The sequence below is a fragment of the Schistocerca piceifrons genome, unplaced genomic scaffold (genome assembly GCF_021461385.2).
Source record: "Schistocerca piceifrons isolate TAMUIC-IGC-003096 unplaced genomic scaffold, iqSchPice1.1 HiC_scaffold_2420, whole genome shotgun sequence".
In the NCBI taxonomy this organism is placed as follows: domain Eukaryota; kingdom Metazoa; phylum Arthropoda; class Insecta; order Orthoptera; family Acrididae; genus Schistocerca; species Schistocerca piceifrons.
In genome coordinates, this window is record NW_025728361.1 from 115,660 (window position 1) to 129,075 (window position 13,416).

The following is a 13,416-nucleotide window of genomic DNA, read 5'->3' on the forward strand; positions in this document are numbered from 1 at the left end:
TGACGATAGTGACCCAGTGATTGAAATCACGGTGCCCTCCTGATTTTGTGCTCATGTTCCTCAGGCTGCAGGTGGCACTACCGATTCCTTATAAACACGCGATGCCGCCGCACCAGGGCGCTGGCAGCTGCCTGTGTAGTTAATCTCTATTCGAAAAGGGCAGTCGTTCGAGGTGCGATGTTCGAGCAACCAGTCGCAGCAGATCAGGAAGCTGTGTCGTGCACTGCATTCTACAAATGCCAGGAACACTGGTGTAGGTAGCGTGGCCGAGCGGTCTAAGGCGCTGGTTTAAGGCACCAGTCTCTTCGGAGGCGTGGGTTCGAATCCCACCGCTGCCAATTTTTACTTCTCGTTTTTGTGCCATTGCGGTGTGTTCTCGTGGGGTACAACGCAGCTCCTGTGACCGCCGCGTCGCGTAGGTAGCGTGGCCGAGCGGTCTAAGGCGCTGGTTTCAGGCACCAGTCTCTTCGGAGGCGTGGGTTCGAATCCCACCGCTGCCAACGTTTTCTGTCTCGAAAACAGGAGCACTGATTTCCCGCGAAGGAAAAAGCGCAGCGTCGGTTTCTTAAACTGTCGTAGCACAGTGGTGCGTGGTGTAACAACAGGATTCACCGGCGCAGTTTGGTCTCATGATTGCTGGCGTTCGTCTCCACGAGATGCGTCCCGAGCATGCCGTTCTACGAAGTGGAAACGTTAATTTTTGCAGTTGTCGTCAAGTAGCGGGTGGGCGCTCGCCGTGTTTGTTGGAGGAGTGCTTGTGTCGTTATCCGGTGTCGTCTAGTGGCTGGGATACCTGGCTCTCGCCCAGGAGGCCTGGGTTCGATTCCCGGTACCGGAAATGCACATTTTATTGCTCCTCTTATGCGACTTGTCCCGACTTAGCTCGACTGACGCTCCGCTGACGCTTGCAGAAAACTACGTAAAATATGATTCGCGGCCACAAGTGACGGCGAGAGAGATGCGACATCTGTCCACCTCTTATCCGGGCACATACCTGCGGTCAACAGACTTGGAGGACTGCAAGACATTGCCACGGGGGTTGAATGCAGCTAACCACTCTGCTCAGTGTCCATCAGCGCGGGCACGTTCGTTTGCCAGTATACATATAATGGAGACCGCGTCTGACACAGCTGTTGCGAGACACAGTCGGCCGAGCTTTGCTGTGCACAGCCACTTGCAGTCGCGAGAGTTGAATTCCGCGGTGGCTCCGTGGCCGTGATCGTCTAGTGGTCAGGACATTGCGTTGTGGCCGCAACAACCCAGGCTCGAATCCGGGTCACGGCACTTTTTAAAGTTCTGCCTTGCTGTCGCTGCAATGACGATAGTGACCCAGTGATTGAAATCACGGTGCCCTCCTGATTTTGTGCTCATGTTCCTCAGGCTGCAGGTGGCACTACCGATTCCTTATAAACACGCGATGCCGCCGCACCAGGGCGCTGGCAGCTGCCTGTGTAGTTAATCTCTATTCGAAAAGGGCAGTCGTTCGAGGTGCGATGTTCGAGCAACCAGTCGCAGCAGATCAGGAAGCTGTGTCGTGCACTGCATTCTACAAATGCCAGGAACACTGGTGTAGGTAGCGTGGCCGAGCGGTCTAAGGCGCTGGTTTAAGGCACCAGTCTCTTCGGAGGCGTGGGTTCGAATCCCACCGCTGCCAATTTTTACTTCTCGTTTTTGTGCCATTGCGGTGTGTTCTCGTGGGGTACAACGCAGCTCCTGTGACCGCCGCGTCGCGTAGGTAGCGTGGCCGAGCGGTCTAAGGCGCTGGTTTCAGGCACCAGTCTCTTCGGAGGCGTGGGTTCGAATCCCACCGCTGCCAACGTTTTCTGTCTCGAAAACAGGAGCACTGATTTCCCGCGAAGGAAAAAGCGCAGCGTCGGTTTCTTAAACTGTCGTAGCACAGTGGTGCGTGGTGTAACAACAGGATTCACCGGCGCAGTTTGGTCTCATGATTGCTGGCGTTCGTCTCCACGAGATGCGTCCCGAGCATGCCGTTCTACGAAGTGGAAACGTTAATTTTTGCAGTTGTCGTCAAGTAGCGGGTGGGCGCTCGCCGTGTTTGTTGGAGGAGTGCTTGTGTCGTTATCCGGTGTCGTCTAGTGGCTGGGATACCTGGCTCTCGCCCAGGAGGCCTGGGTTCGATTCCCGGTACCGGAAATGCACATTTTATTGCTCCTCTTATGCGACTTGTCCCGACTTAGCTCGACTGACGCTCCGCTGACGCTTGCAGAAAACTACGTAAAATATGATTCGCGGCCACAAGTGACGGCGAGAGAGATGCGACATCTGTCCACCTCTTATCCGGGCACATACCTGCGGTCAACAGACTTGGAGGACTGCAAGACATTGCCACGGGGGTTGAATGCAGCTAACCACTCTGCTCAGTGTCCATCAGCGCGGGCACGTTCGTTTGCCAGTATACATATAATGGAGACCGCGTCTGACACAGCTGTTGCGAGACACAGTCGGCCGAGCTTTGCTGTGCACAGCCACTTGCAGTCGCGAGAGTTGAATTCCGCGGTGGCTCCGTGGCCGTGATCGTCTAGTGGTCAGGACATTGCGTTGTGGCCGCAACAACCCAGGCTCGAATCCGGGTCACGGCACTTTTTAAAGTTCTGCCTTGCTGTCGCTGCAATGACGATAGTGACCCAGTGATTGAAATCACGGTGCCCTCCTGATTTTGTGCTCATGTTCCTCAGGCTGCAGGTGGCACTACCGATTCCTTATAAACACGCGATGCCGCCGCACCAGGGCGCTGGCAGCTGCCTGTGTAGTTAATCTCTATTCGAAAAGGGCAGTCGTTCGAGGTGCGATGTTCGAGCAACCAGTCGCAGCAGATCAGGAAGCTGTGTCGTGCACTGCATTCTACAAATGCCAGGAACACTGGTGTAGGTAGCGTGGCCGAGCGGTCTAAGGCGCTGGTTTAAGGCACCAGTCTCTTCGGAGGCGTGGGTTCGAATCCCACCGCTGCCAATTTTTACTTCTCGTTTTTGTGCCATTGCGGTGTGTTCTCGTGGGGTACAACGCAGCTCCTGTGACCGCCGCGTCGCGTAGGTAGCGTGGCCGAGCGGTCTAAGGCGCTGGTTTCAGGCACCAGTCTCTTCGGAGGCGTGGGTTCGAATCCCACCGCTGCCAACGTTTTCTGTCTCGAAAACAGGAGCACTGATTTCCCGCGAAGGAAAAAGCGCAGCGTCGGTTTCTTAAACTGTCGTAGCACAGTGGTGCGTGGTGTAACAACAGGATTCACCGGCGCAGTTTGGTCTCATGATTGCTGGCGTTCGTCTCCACGAGATGCGTCCCGAGCATGCCGTTCTACGAAGTGGAAACGTTAATTTTTGCAGTTGTCGTCAAGTAGCGGGTGGGCGCTCGCCGTGTTTGTTGGAGGAGTGCTTGTGTCGTTATCCGGTGTCGTCTAGTGGCTGGGATACCTGGCTCTCGCCCAGGAGGCCTGGGTTCGATTCCCGGTACCGGAAATGCACATTTTATTGCTCCTCTTATGCGACTTGTCCCGACTTAGCTCGACTGACGCTCCGCTGACGCTTGCAGAAAACTACGTAAAATATGATTCGCGGCCACAAGTGACGGCGAGAGAGATGCGACATCTGTCCACCTCTTATCCGGGCACATACCTGCGGTCAACAGACTTGGAGGACTGCAAGACATTGCCACGGGGGTTGAATGCAGCTAACCACTCTGCTCAGTGTCCATCAGCGCGGGCACGTTCGTTTGCCAGTATACATATAATGGAGACCGCGTCTGACACAGCTGTTGCGAGACACAGTCGGCCGAGCTTTGCTGTGCACAGCCACTTGCAGTCGCGAGAGTTGAATTCCGCGGTGGCTCCGTGGCCGTGATCGTCTAGTGGTCAGGACATTGCGTTGTGGCCGCAACAACCCAGGCTCGAATCCGGGTCACGGCACTTTTTAAAGTTCTGCCTTGCTGTCGCTGCAATGACGATAGTGACCCAGTGATTGAAATCACGGTGCCCTCCTGATTTTGTGCTCATGTTCCTCAGGCTGCAGGTGGCACTACCGATTCCTTATAAACACGCGATGCCGCCGCACCAGGGCGCTGGCAGCTGCCTGTGTAGTTAATCTCTATTCGAAAAGGGCAGTCGTTCGAGGTGCGATGTTCGAGCAACCAGTCGCAGCAGATCAGGAAGCTGTGTCGTGCACTGCATTCTACAAATGCCAGGAACACTGGTGTAGGTAGCGTGGCCGAGCGGTCTAAGGCGCTGGTTTAAGGCACCAGTCTCTTCGGAGGCGTGGGTTCGAATCCCACCGCTGCCAATTTTTACTTCTCGTTTTTGTGCCATTGCGGTGTGTTCTCGTGGGGTACAACGCAGCTCCTGTGACCGCCGCGTCGCGTAGGTAGCGTGGCCGAGCGGTCTAAGGCGCTGGTTTCAGGCACCAGTCTCTTCGGAGGCGTGGGTTCGAATCCCACCGCTGCCAACGTTTTCTGTCTCGAAAACAGGAGCACTGATTTCCCGCGAAGGAAAAAGCGCAGCGTCGGTTTCTTAAACTGTCGTAGCACAGTGGTGCGTGGTGTAACAACAGGATTCACCGGCGCAGTTTGGTCTCATGATTGCTGGCGTTCGTCTCCACGAGATGCGTCCCGAGCATGCCGTTCTACGAAGTGGAAACGTTAATTTTTGCAGTTGTCGTCAAGTAGCGGGTGGGCGCTCGCCGTGTTTGTTGGAGGAGTGCTTGTGTCGTTATCCGGTGTCGTCTAGTGGCTGGGATACCTGGCTCTCGCCCAGGAGGCCTGGGTTCGATTCCCGGTACCGGAAATGCACATTTTATTGCTCCTCTTATGCGACTTGTCCCGACTTAGCTCGACTGACGCTCCGCTGACGCTTGCAGAAAACTACGTAAAATATGATTCGCGGCCACAAGTGACGGCGAGAGAGATGCGACATCTGTCCACCTCTTATCCGGGCACATACCTGCGGTCAACAGACTTGGAGGACTGCAAGACATTGCCACGGGGGTTGAATGCAGCTAACCACTCTGCTCAGTGTCCATCAGCGCGGGCACGTTCGTTTGCCAGTATACATATAATGGAGACCGCGTCTGACACAGCTGTTGCGAGACACAGTCGGCCGAGCTTTGCTGTGCACAGCCACTTGCAGTCGCGAGAGTTGAATTCCGCGGTGGCTCCGTGGCCGTGATCGTCTAGTGGTCAGGACATTGCGTTGTGGCCGCAACAACCCAGGCTCGAATCCGGGTCACGGCACTTTTTAAAGTTCTGCCTTGCTGTCGCTGCAATGGCGATAGTGACCCAGTGATTGAAATCACGGTGCCCTCCTGATTTTGTGCTCATGTTCCTCAGGCTGCAGGTGGCACTACCGATTCCTTATAAACACGCGATGCCGCCGCACCAGGGCGCTGGCAGCTGCCTGTGTAGTTAATCTCTATTCGAAAAGGGCAGTCGTTCGAGGTGCGATGTTCGAGCAACCAGTCGCAGCAGATCAGGAAGCTGTGTCGTGCACTGCATTCTACAAATGCCAGGAACACTGGTGTAGGTAGCGTGGCCGAGCGGTCTAAGGCGCTGGTTTAAGGCACCAGTCTCTTCGGAGGCGTGGGTTCGAATCCCACCGCTGCCAATTTTTACTTCTCGTTTTTGTGCCATTGCGGTGTGTTCTCGTGGGGTACAACGCAGCTCCTGTGACCGCCGCGTCGCGTAGGTAGCGTGGCCGAGCGGTCTAAGGCGCTGGTTTCAGGCACCAGTCTCTTCGGAGGCGTGGGTTCGAATCCCACCGCTGCCAACGTTTTCTGTCTCGAAAACAGGAGCACTGATTTCCCGCGAAGGAAAAAGCGCAGCGTCGGTTTCTTAAACTGTCGTAGCACAGTGGTGCGTGGTGTAACAACAGGATTCACCGGCGCAGTTTGGTCTCATGATTGCTGGCGTTCGTCTCCACGAGATGCGTCCCGAGCATGCCGTTCTACGAAGTGGAAACGTTAATTTTTGCAGTTGTCGTCAAGTAGCGGGTGGGCGCTCGCCGTGTTTGTTGGAGGAGTGCTTGTGTCGTTATCCGGTGTCGTCTAGTGGCTGGGATACCTGGCTCTCGCCCAGGAGGCCTGGGTTCGATTCCCGGTACCGGAAATGCACATTTTATTGCTCCTCTTATGCGACTTGTCCCGACTTAGCTCGACTGACGCTCCGCTGACGCTTGCAGAAAACTACGTAAAATATGATTCGCGGCCACAAGTGACGGCGAGAGAGATGCGACATCTGTCCACCTCTTATCCGGGCACATACCTGCGGTCAACAGACTTGGAGGACTGCAAGACATTGCCACGGGGGTTGAATGCAGCTAACCACTCTGCTCAGTGTCCATCAGCGCGGGCACGTTCGTTTGCCAGTATACATATAATGGAGACCGCGTCTGACACAGCTGTTGCGAGACACAGTCGGCCGAGCTTTGCTGTGCACAGCCACTTGCAGTCGCGAGAGTTGAATTCCGCGGTGGCTCCGTGGCCGTGATCGTCTAGTGGTCAGGACATTGCGTTGTGGCCGCAACAACCCAGGCTCGAATCCGGGTCACGGCACTTTTTAAAGTTCTGCCTTGCTGTCGCTGCAATGGCGATAGTGACCCAGTGATTGAAATCACGGTGCCCTCCTGATTTTGTGCTCATGTTCCTCAGGCTGCAGGTGGCACTACCGATTCCTTATAAACACGCGATGCCGCCGCACCAGGGCGCTGGCAGCTGCCTGTGTAGTTAATCTCTATTCGAAAAGGGCAGTCGTTCGAGGTGCGATGTTCGAGCAACCAGTCGCAGCAGATCAGGAAGCTGTGTCGTGCACTGCATTCTACAAATGCCAGGAACACTGGTGTAGGTAGCGTGGCCGAGCGGTCTAAGGCGCTGGTTTAAGGCACCAGTCTCTTCGGAGGCGTGGGTTCGAATCCCACCGCTGCCAATTTTTACTTCTCGTTTTTGTGCCATTGCGGTGTGTTCTCGTGGGGTACAACGCAGCTCCTGTGACCGCCGCGTCGCGTAGGTAGCGTGGCCGAGCGGTCTAAGGCGCTGGTTTCAGGCACCAGTCTCTTCGGAGGCGTGGGTTCGAATCCCACCGCTGCCAACGTTTTCTGTCTCGAAAACAGGAGCACTGATTTCCCGCGAAGGAAAAAGCGCAGCGTCGGTTTCTTAAACTGTCGTAGCACAGTGGTGCGTGGTGTAACAACAGGATTCACCGGCGCAGTTTGGTCTCATGATTGCTGGCGTTCGTCTCCACGAGATGCGTCCCGAGCATGCCGTTCTACGAAGTGGAAACGTTAATTTTTGCAGTTGTCGTCAAGTAGCGGGTGGGCGCTCGCCGTGTTTGTTGGAGGAGTGCTTGTGTCGTTATCCGGTGTCGTCTAGTGGCTGGGATACCTGGCTCTCGCCCAGGAGGCCTGGGTTCGATTCCCGGTACCGGAAATGCACATTTTATTGCTCCTCTTATGCGACTTGTCCCGACTTAGCTCGACTGACGCTCCGCTGACGCTTGCAGAAAACTACGTAAAATATGATTCGCGGCCACAAGTGACGGCGAGAGAGATGCGACATCTGTCCACCTCTTATCCGGGCACATACCTGCGGTCAACAGACTTGGAGGACTGCAAGACATTGCCACGGGGGTTGAATGCAGCTAACCACTCTGCTCAGTGTCCATCAGCGCGGGCACGTTCGTTTGCCAGTATACATATAATGGAGACCGCGTCTGACACAGCTGTTGCGAGACACAGTCGGCCGAGCTTTGCTGTGCACAGCCACTTGCAGTCGCGAGAGTTGAATTCCGCGGTGGCTCCGTGGCCGTGATCGTCTAGTGGTCAGGACATTGCGTTGTGGCCGCAACAACCCAGGCTCGAATCCGGGTCACGGCACTTTTTAAAGTTCTGCCTTGCTGTCGCTGCAATGACGATAGTGACCCAGTGATTGAAATCACGGTGCCCTCCTGATTTTGTGCTCATGTTCCTCAGGCTGCAGGTGGCACTACCGATTCCTTATAAACACGCGATGCCGCCGCACCAGGGCGCTGGCAGCTGCCTGTGTAGTTAATCTCTATTCGAAAAGGGCAGTCGTTCGAGGTGCGATGTTCGAGCAACCAGTCGCAGCAGATCAGGAAGCTGTGTCGTGCACTGCATTCTACAAATGCCAGGAACACTGGTGTAGGTAGCGTGGCCGAGCGGTCTAAGGCGCTGGTTTAAGGCACCAGTCTCTTCGGAGGCGTGGGTTCGAATCCCACCGCTGCCAATTTTTACTTCTCGTTTTTGTGCCATTGCGGTGTGTTCTCGTGGGGTACAACGCAGCTCCTGTGACCGCCGCGTCGCGTAGGTAGCGTGGCCGAGCGGTCTAAGGCGCTGGTTTCAGGCACCAGTCTCTTCGGAGGCGTGGGTTCGAATCCCACCGCTGCCAACGTTTTCTGTCTCGAAAACAGGAGCACTGATTTCCCGCGAAGGAAAAAGCGCAGCGTCGGTTTCTTAAACTGTCGTAGCACAGTGGTGCGTGGTGTAACAACAGGATTCACCGGCGCAGTTTGGTCTCATGATTGCTGGCGTTCGTCTCCACGAGATGCGTCCCGAGCATGCCGTTCTACGAAGTGGAAACGTTAATTTTTGCAGTTGTCGTCAAGTAGCGGGTGGGCGCTCGCCGTGTTTGTTGGAGGAGTGCTTGTGTCGTTATCCGGTGTCGTCTAGTGGCTGGGATACCTGGCTCTCGCCCAGGAGGCCTGGGTTCGATTCCCGGTACCGGAAATGCACATTTTATTGCTCCTCTTATGCGACTTGTCCCGACTTAGCTCGACTGACGCTCCGCTGACGCTTGCAGAAAACTACGTAAAATATGATTCGCGGCCACAAGTGACGGCGAGAGAGATGCGACATCTGTCCACCTCTTATCCGGGCACATACCTGCGGTCAACAGACTTGGAGGACTGCAAGACATTGCCACGGGGGTTGAATGCAGCTAACCACTCTGCTCAGTGTCCATCAGCGCGGGCACGTTCGTTTGCCAGTATACATATAATGGAGACCGCGTCTGACACAGCTGTTGCGAGACACAGTCGGCCGAGCTTTGCTGTGCACAGCCACTTGCAGTCGCGAGAGTTGAATTCCGCGGTGGCTCCGTGGCCGTGATCGTCTAGTGGTCAGGACATTGCGTTGTGGCCGCAACAACCCAGGCTCGAATCCGGGTCACGGCACTTTTTAAAGTTCTGCCTTGCTGTCGCTGCAATGACGATAGTGACCCAGTGATTGAAATCACGGTGCCCTCCTGATTTTGTGCTCATGTTCCTCAGGCTGCAGGTGGCACTACCGATTCCTTATAAACACGCGATGCCGCCGCACCAGGGCGCTGGCAGCTGCCTGTGTAGTTAATCTCTATTCGAAAAGGGCAGTCGTTCGAGGTGCGATGTTCGAGCAACCAGTCGCAGCAGATCAGGAAGCTGTGTCGTGCACTGCATTCTACAAATGCCAGGAACACTGGTGTAGGTAGCGTGGCCGAGCGGTCTAAGGCGCTGGTTTAAGGCACCAGTCTCTTCGGAGGCGTGGGTTCGAATCCCACCGCTGCCAATTTTTACTTCTCGTTTTTGTGCCATTGCGGTGTGTTCTCGTGGGGTACAACGCAGCTCCTGTGACCGCCGCGTCGCGTAGGTAGCGTGGCCGAGCGGTCTAAGGCGCTGGTTTCAGGCACCAGTCTCTTCGGAGGCGTGGGTTCGAATCCCACCGCTGCCAACGTTTTCTGTCTCGAAAACAGGAGCACTGATTTCCCGCGAAGGAAAAAGCGCAGCGTCGGTTTCTTAAACTGTCGTAGCACAGTGGTGCGTGGTGTAACAACAGGATTCACCGGCGCAGTTTGGTCTCATGATTGCTGGCGTTCGTCTCCACGAGATGCGTCCCGAGCATGCCGTTCTACGAAGTGGAAACGTTAATTTTTGCAGTTGTCGTCAAGTAGCGGGTGGGCGCTCGCCGTGTTTGTTGGAGGAGTGCTTGTGTCGTTATCCGGTGTCGTCTAGTGGCTGGGATACCTGGCTCTCGCCCAGGAGGCCTGGGTTCGATTCCCGGTACCGGAAATGCACATTTTATTGCTCCTCTTATGCGACTTGTCCCGACTTAGCTCGACTGACGCTCCGCTGACGCTTGCAGAAAACTACGTAAAATATGATTCGCGGCCACAAGTGACGGCGAGAGAGATGCGACATCTGTCCACCTCTTATCCGGGCACATACCTGCGGTCAACAGACTTGGAGGACTGCAAGACATTGCCACGGGGGTTGAATGCAGCTAACCACTCTGCTCAGTGTCCATCAGCGCGGGCACGTTCGTTTGCCAGTATACATATAATGGAGACCGCGTCTGACACAGCTGTTGCGAGACACAGTCGGCCGAGCTTTGCTGTGCACAGCCACTTGCAGTCGCGAGAGTTGAATTCCGCGGTGGCTCCGTGGCCGTGATCGTCTAGTGGTCAGGACATTGCGTTGTGGCCGCAACAACCCAGGCTCGAATCCGGGTCACGGCACTTTTTAAAGTTCTGCCTTGCTGTCGCTGCAATGACGATAGTGACCCAGTGATTGAAATCACGGTGCCCTCCTGATTTTGTGCTCATGTTCCTCAGGCTGCAGGTGGCACTACCGATTCCTTATAAACACGCGATGCCGCCGCACCAGGGCGCTGGCAGCTGCCTGTGTAGTTAATCTCTATTCGAAAAGGGCAGTCGTTCGAGGTGCGATGTTCGAGCAACCAGTCGCAGCAGATCAGGAAGCTGTGTCGTGCACTGCATTCTACAAATGCCAGGAACACTGGTGTAGGTAGCGTGGCCGAGCGGTCTAAGGCGCTGGTTTAAGGCACCAGTCTCTTCGGAGGCGTGGGTTCGAATCCCACCGCTGCCAATTTTTACTTCTCGTTTTTGTGCCATTGCGGTGTGTTCTCGTGGGGTACAACGCAGCTCCTGTGACCGCCGCGTCGCGTAGGTAGCGTGGCCGAGCGGTCTAAGGCGCTGGTTTCAGGCACCAGTCTCTTCGGAGGCGTGGGTTCGAATCCCACCGCTGCCAACGTTTTCTGTCTCGAAAACAGGAGCACTGATTTCCCGCGAAGGAAAAAGCGCAGCGTCGGTTTCTTAAACTGTCGTAGCACAGTGGTGCGTGGTGTAACAACAGGATTCACCGGCGCAGTTTGGTCTCATGATTGCTGGCGTTCGTCTCCACGAGATGCGTCCCGAGCATGCCGTTCTACGAAGTGGAAACGTTAATTTTTGCAGTTGTCGTCAAGTAGCGGGTGGGCGCTCGCCGTGTTTGTTGGAGGAGTGCTTGTGTCGTTATCCGGTGTCGTCTAGTGGCTGGGATACCTGGCTCTCGCCCAGGAGGCCTGGGTTCGATTCCCGGTACCGGAAATGCACATTTTATTGCTCCTCTTATGCGACTTGTCCCGACTTAGCTCGACTGACGCTCCGCTGACGCTTGCAGAAAACTACGTAAAATATGATTCGCGGCCACAAGTGACGGCGAGAGAGATGCGACATCTGTCCACCTCTTATCCGGGCACATACCTGCGGTCAACAGACTTGGAGGACTGCAAGACATTGCCACGGGGGTTGAATGCAGCTAACCACTCTGCTCAGTGTCCATCAGCGCGGGCACGTTCGTTTGCCAGTATACATATAATGGAGACCGCGTCTGACACAGCTGTTGCGAGACACAGTCGGCCGAGCTTTGCTGTGCACAGCCACTTGCAGTCGCGAGAGTTGAATTCCGCGGTGGCTCCGTGGCCGTGATCGTCTAGTGGTCAGGACATTGCGTTGTGGCCGCAACAACCCAGGCTCGAATCCGGGTCACGGCACTTTTTAAAGTTCTGCCTTGCTGTCGCTGCAATGACGATAGTGACCCAGTGATTGAAATCACGGTGCCCTCCTGATTTTGTGCTCATGTTCCTCAGGCTGCAGGTGGCACTACCGATTCCTTATAAACACGCGATGCCGCCGCACCAGGGCGCTGGCAGCTGCCTGTGTAGTTAATCTCTATTCGAAAAGGGCAGTCGTTCGAGGTGCGATGTTCGAGCAACCAGTCGCAGCAGATCAGGAAGCTGTGTCGTGCACTGCATTCTACAAATGCCAGGAACACTGGTGTAGGTAGCGTGGCCGAGCGGTCTAAGGCGCTGGTTTAAGGCACCAGTCTCTTCGGAGGCGTGGGTTCGAATCCCACCGCTGCCAATTTTTACTTCTCGTTTTTGTGCCATTGCGGTGTGTTCTCGTGGGGTACAACGCAGCTCCTGTGACCGCCGCGTCGCGTAGGTAGCGTGGCCGAGCGGTCTAAGGCGCTGGTTTCAGGCACCAGTCTCTTCGGAGGCGTGGGTTCGAATCCCACCGCTGCCAACGTTTTCTGTCTCGAAAACAGGAGCACTGATTTCCCGCGAAGGAAAAAGCGCAGCGTCGGTTTCTTAAACTGTCGTAGCACAGTGGTGCGTGGTGTAACAACAGGATTCACCGGCGCAGTTTGGTCTCATGATTGCTGGCGTTCGTCTCCACGAGATGCGTCCCGAGCATGCCGTTCTACGAAGTGGAAACGTTAATTTTTGCAGTTGTCGTCAAGTAGCGGGTGGGCGCTCGCCGTGTTTGTTGGAGGAGTGCTTGTGTCGTTATCCGGTGTCGTCTAGTGGCTGGGATACCTGGCTCTCGCCCAGGAGGCCTGGGTTCGATTCCCGGTACCGGAAATGCACATTTTATTGCTCCTCTTATGCGACTTGTCCCGACTTAGCTCGACTGACGCTCCGCTGACGCTTGCAGAAAACTACGTAAAATATGATTCGCGGCCACAAGTGACGGCGAGAGAGATGCGACATCTGTCCACCTCTTATCCGGGCACATACCTGCGGTCAACAGACTTGGAGGACTGCAAGACATTGCCACGGGGGTTGAATGCAGCTAACCACTCTGCTCAGTGTCCATCAGCGCGGGCACGTTCGTTTGCCAGTATACATATAATGGAGACCGCGTCTGACACAGCTGTTGCGAGACACAGTCGGCCGAGCTTTGCTGTGCACAGCCACTTGCAGTCGCGAGAGTTGAATTCCGCGGTGGCTCCGTGGCCGTGATCGTCTAGTGGTCAGGACATTGCGTTGTGGCCGCAACAACCCAGGCTCGAATCCGGGTCACGGCACTTTTTAAAGTTCTGCCTTGCTGTCGCTGCAATGACGATAGTGACCCAGTGATTGAAATCACGGTGCCCTCCTGATTTTGTGCTCATGTTCCTCAGGCTGCAGGTGGCACTACCGATTCCTTATAAACACGCGATGCCGCCGCACCAGGGCGCTGGCAGCTGCCTGTGTAGTTAATCTCTATTCGAAAAGGGCAGTCGTTCGAGGTGCGATGTTCGAGCAACCAGTCGCAGCAGATCAGGAAGCTGTGTCGTGCACTGCATTCTACAAATGCCAGGAACACTGGTGTA

At 55.4% G+C, this 13,416-nt stretch overlaps 30 non-coding genes across 30 annotated transcripts; all 30 read left to right on the plus strand.

Moving 5' to 3' along the window:
* Positions 1–256: 256 nt before the first annotated feature.
* Trnal-aag lies at positions 257–338 on the plus strand. Its single transcript has one exon. It is a non-coding gene; the product is annotated as a tRNA-Leu (tRNA).
* Positions 339–418: 80 nt separating this feature from the next.
* Positions 419–500, plus strand: Trnal-cag. The gene has a single exon. It is a non-coding gene; the product is annotated as a tRNA-Leu (tRNA).
* A 266-nt stretch (positions 501–766) lies between these two features.
* Positions 767–838, plus strand: Trnae-cuc. The gene has a single exon. It is a non-coding gene; the product is annotated as a tRNA-Glu (tRNA).
* Positions 839–1,572: 734 nt separating this feature from the next.
* On the plus strand, positions 1,573–1,654 carry Trnal-aag. The gene has a single exon. It is a non-coding gene; the product is annotated as a tRNA-Leu (tRNA).
* Positions 1,655–1,734: 80 nt separating this feature from the next.
* On the plus strand, positions 1,735–1,816 carry Trnal-cag. Its single transcript has one exon. It is a non-coding gene; the product is annotated as a tRNA-Leu (tRNA).
* A 266-nt stretch (positions 1,817–2,082) lies between these two features.
* On the plus strand, positions 2,083–2,154 carry Trnae-cuc. The gene has a single exon. It is a non-coding gene; the product is annotated as a tRNA-Glu (tRNA).
* Positions 2,155–2,888: 734 nt separating this feature from the next.
* Positions 2,889–2,970, plus strand: Trnal-aag. Its single transcript has one exon. It is a non-coding gene; the product is annotated as a tRNA-Leu (tRNA).
* Positions 2,971–3,050: 80 nt separating this feature from the next.
* On the plus strand, positions 3,051–3,132 carry Trnal-cag. Its single transcript has one exon. It is a non-coding gene; the product is annotated as a tRNA-Leu (tRNA).
* A 266-nt stretch (positions 3,133–3,398) lies between these two features.
* Positions 3,399–3,470, plus strand: Trnae-cuc. Its single transcript has one exon. It is a non-coding gene; the product is annotated as a tRNA-Glu (tRNA).
* Positions 3,471–4,204: 734 nt separating this feature from the next.
* Positions 4,205–4,286, plus strand: Trnal-aag. The gene has a single exon. It is a non-coding gene; the product is annotated as a tRNA-Leu (tRNA).
* Positions 4,287–4,366: 80 nt separating this feature from the next.
* Positions 4,367–4,448, plus strand: Trnal-cag. The gene has a single exon. It is a non-coding gene; the product is annotated as a tRNA-Leu (tRNA).
* Positions 4,449–4,714: 266 nt separating this feature from the next.
* Trnae-cuc lies at positions 4,715–4,786 on the plus strand. Its single transcript has one exon. It is a non-coding gene; the product is annotated as a tRNA-Glu (tRNA).
* Positions 4,787–5,520: 734 nt separating this feature from the next.
* Trnal-aag lies at positions 5,521–5,602 on the plus strand. Its single transcript has one exon. It is a non-coding gene; the product is annotated as a tRNA-Leu (tRNA).
* Positions 5,603–5,682: 80 nt separating this feature from the next.
* Trnal-cag lies at positions 5,683–5,764 on the plus strand. Its single transcript has one exon. It is a non-coding gene; the product is annotated as a tRNA-Leu (tRNA).
* A 266-nt stretch (positions 5,765–6,030) lies between these two features.
* Trnae-cuc lies at positions 6,031–6,102 on the plus strand. Its single transcript has one exon. It is a non-coding gene; the product is annotated as a tRNA-Glu (tRNA).
* Positions 6,103–6,836: 734 nt separating this feature from the next.
* On the plus strand, positions 6,837–6,918 carry Trnal-aag. Its single transcript has one exon. It is a non-coding gene; the product is annotated as a tRNA-Leu (tRNA).
* Positions 6,919–6,998: 80 nt separating this feature from the next.
* Positions 6,999–7,080, plus strand: Trnal-cag. Its single transcript has one exon. It is a non-coding gene; the product is annotated as a tRNA-Leu (tRNA).
* A 266-nt stretch (positions 7,081–7,346) lies between these two features.
* On the plus strand, positions 7,347–7,418 carry Trnae-cuc. The gene has a single exon. It is a non-coding gene; the product is annotated as a tRNA-Glu (tRNA).
* A 734-nt stretch (positions 7,419–8,152) lies between these two features.
* On the plus strand, positions 8,153–8,234 carry Trnal-aag. Its single transcript has one exon. It is a non-coding gene; the product is annotated as a tRNA-Leu (tRNA).
* Positions 8,235–8,314: 80 nt separating this feature from the next.
* Trnal-cag lies at positions 8,315–8,396 on the plus strand. Its single transcript has one exon. It is a non-coding gene; the product is annotated as a tRNA-Leu (tRNA).
* A 266-nt stretch (positions 8,397–8,662) lies between these two features.
* Trnae-cuc lies at positions 8,663–8,734 on the plus strand. Its single transcript has one exon. It is a non-coding gene; the product is annotated as a tRNA-Glu (tRNA).
* A 734-nt stretch (positions 8,735–9,468) lies between these two features.
* Positions 9,469–9,550, plus strand: Trnal-aag. Its single transcript has one exon. It is a non-coding gene; the product is annotated as a tRNA-Leu (tRNA).
* Positions 9,551–9,630: 80 nt separating this feature from the next.
* Positions 9,631–9,712, plus strand: Trnal-cag. Its single transcript has one exon. It is a non-coding gene; the product is annotated as a tRNA-Leu (tRNA).
* Positions 9,713–9,978: 266 nt separating this feature from the next.
* Trnae-cuc lies at positions 9,979–10,050 on the plus strand. Its single transcript has one exon. It is a non-coding gene; the product is annotated as a tRNA-Glu (tRNA).
* A 734-nt stretch (positions 10,051–10,784) lies between these two features.
* Trnal-aag lies at positions 10,785–10,866 on the plus strand. Its single transcript has one exon. It is a non-coding gene; the product is annotated as a tRNA-Leu (tRNA).
* Positions 10,867–10,946: 80 nt separating this feature from the next.
* On the plus strand, positions 10,947–11,028 carry Trnal-cag. Its single transcript has one exon. It is a non-coding gene; the product is annotated as a tRNA-Leu (tRNA).
* Positions 11,029–11,294: 266 nt separating this feature from the next.
* Trnae-cuc lies at positions 11,295–11,366 on the plus strand. The gene has a single exon. It is a non-coding gene; the product is annotated as a tRNA-Glu (tRNA).
* A 734-nt stretch (positions 11,367–12,100) lies between these two features.
* On the plus strand, positions 12,101–12,182 carry Trnal-aag. The gene has a single exon. It is a non-coding gene; the product is annotated as a tRNA-Leu (tRNA).
* An 80-nt stretch (positions 12,183–12,262) lies between these two features.
* On the plus strand, positions 12,263–12,344 carry Trnal-cag. The gene has a single exon. It is a non-coding gene; the product is annotated as a tRNA-Leu (tRNA).
* Positions 12,345–12,610: 266 nt separating this feature from the next.
* Trnae-cuc lies at positions 12,611–12,682 on the plus strand. Its single transcript has one exon. It is a non-coding gene; the product is annotated as a tRNA-Glu (tRNA).
* Positions 12,683–13,416: the final 734 nt, after the last annotated feature.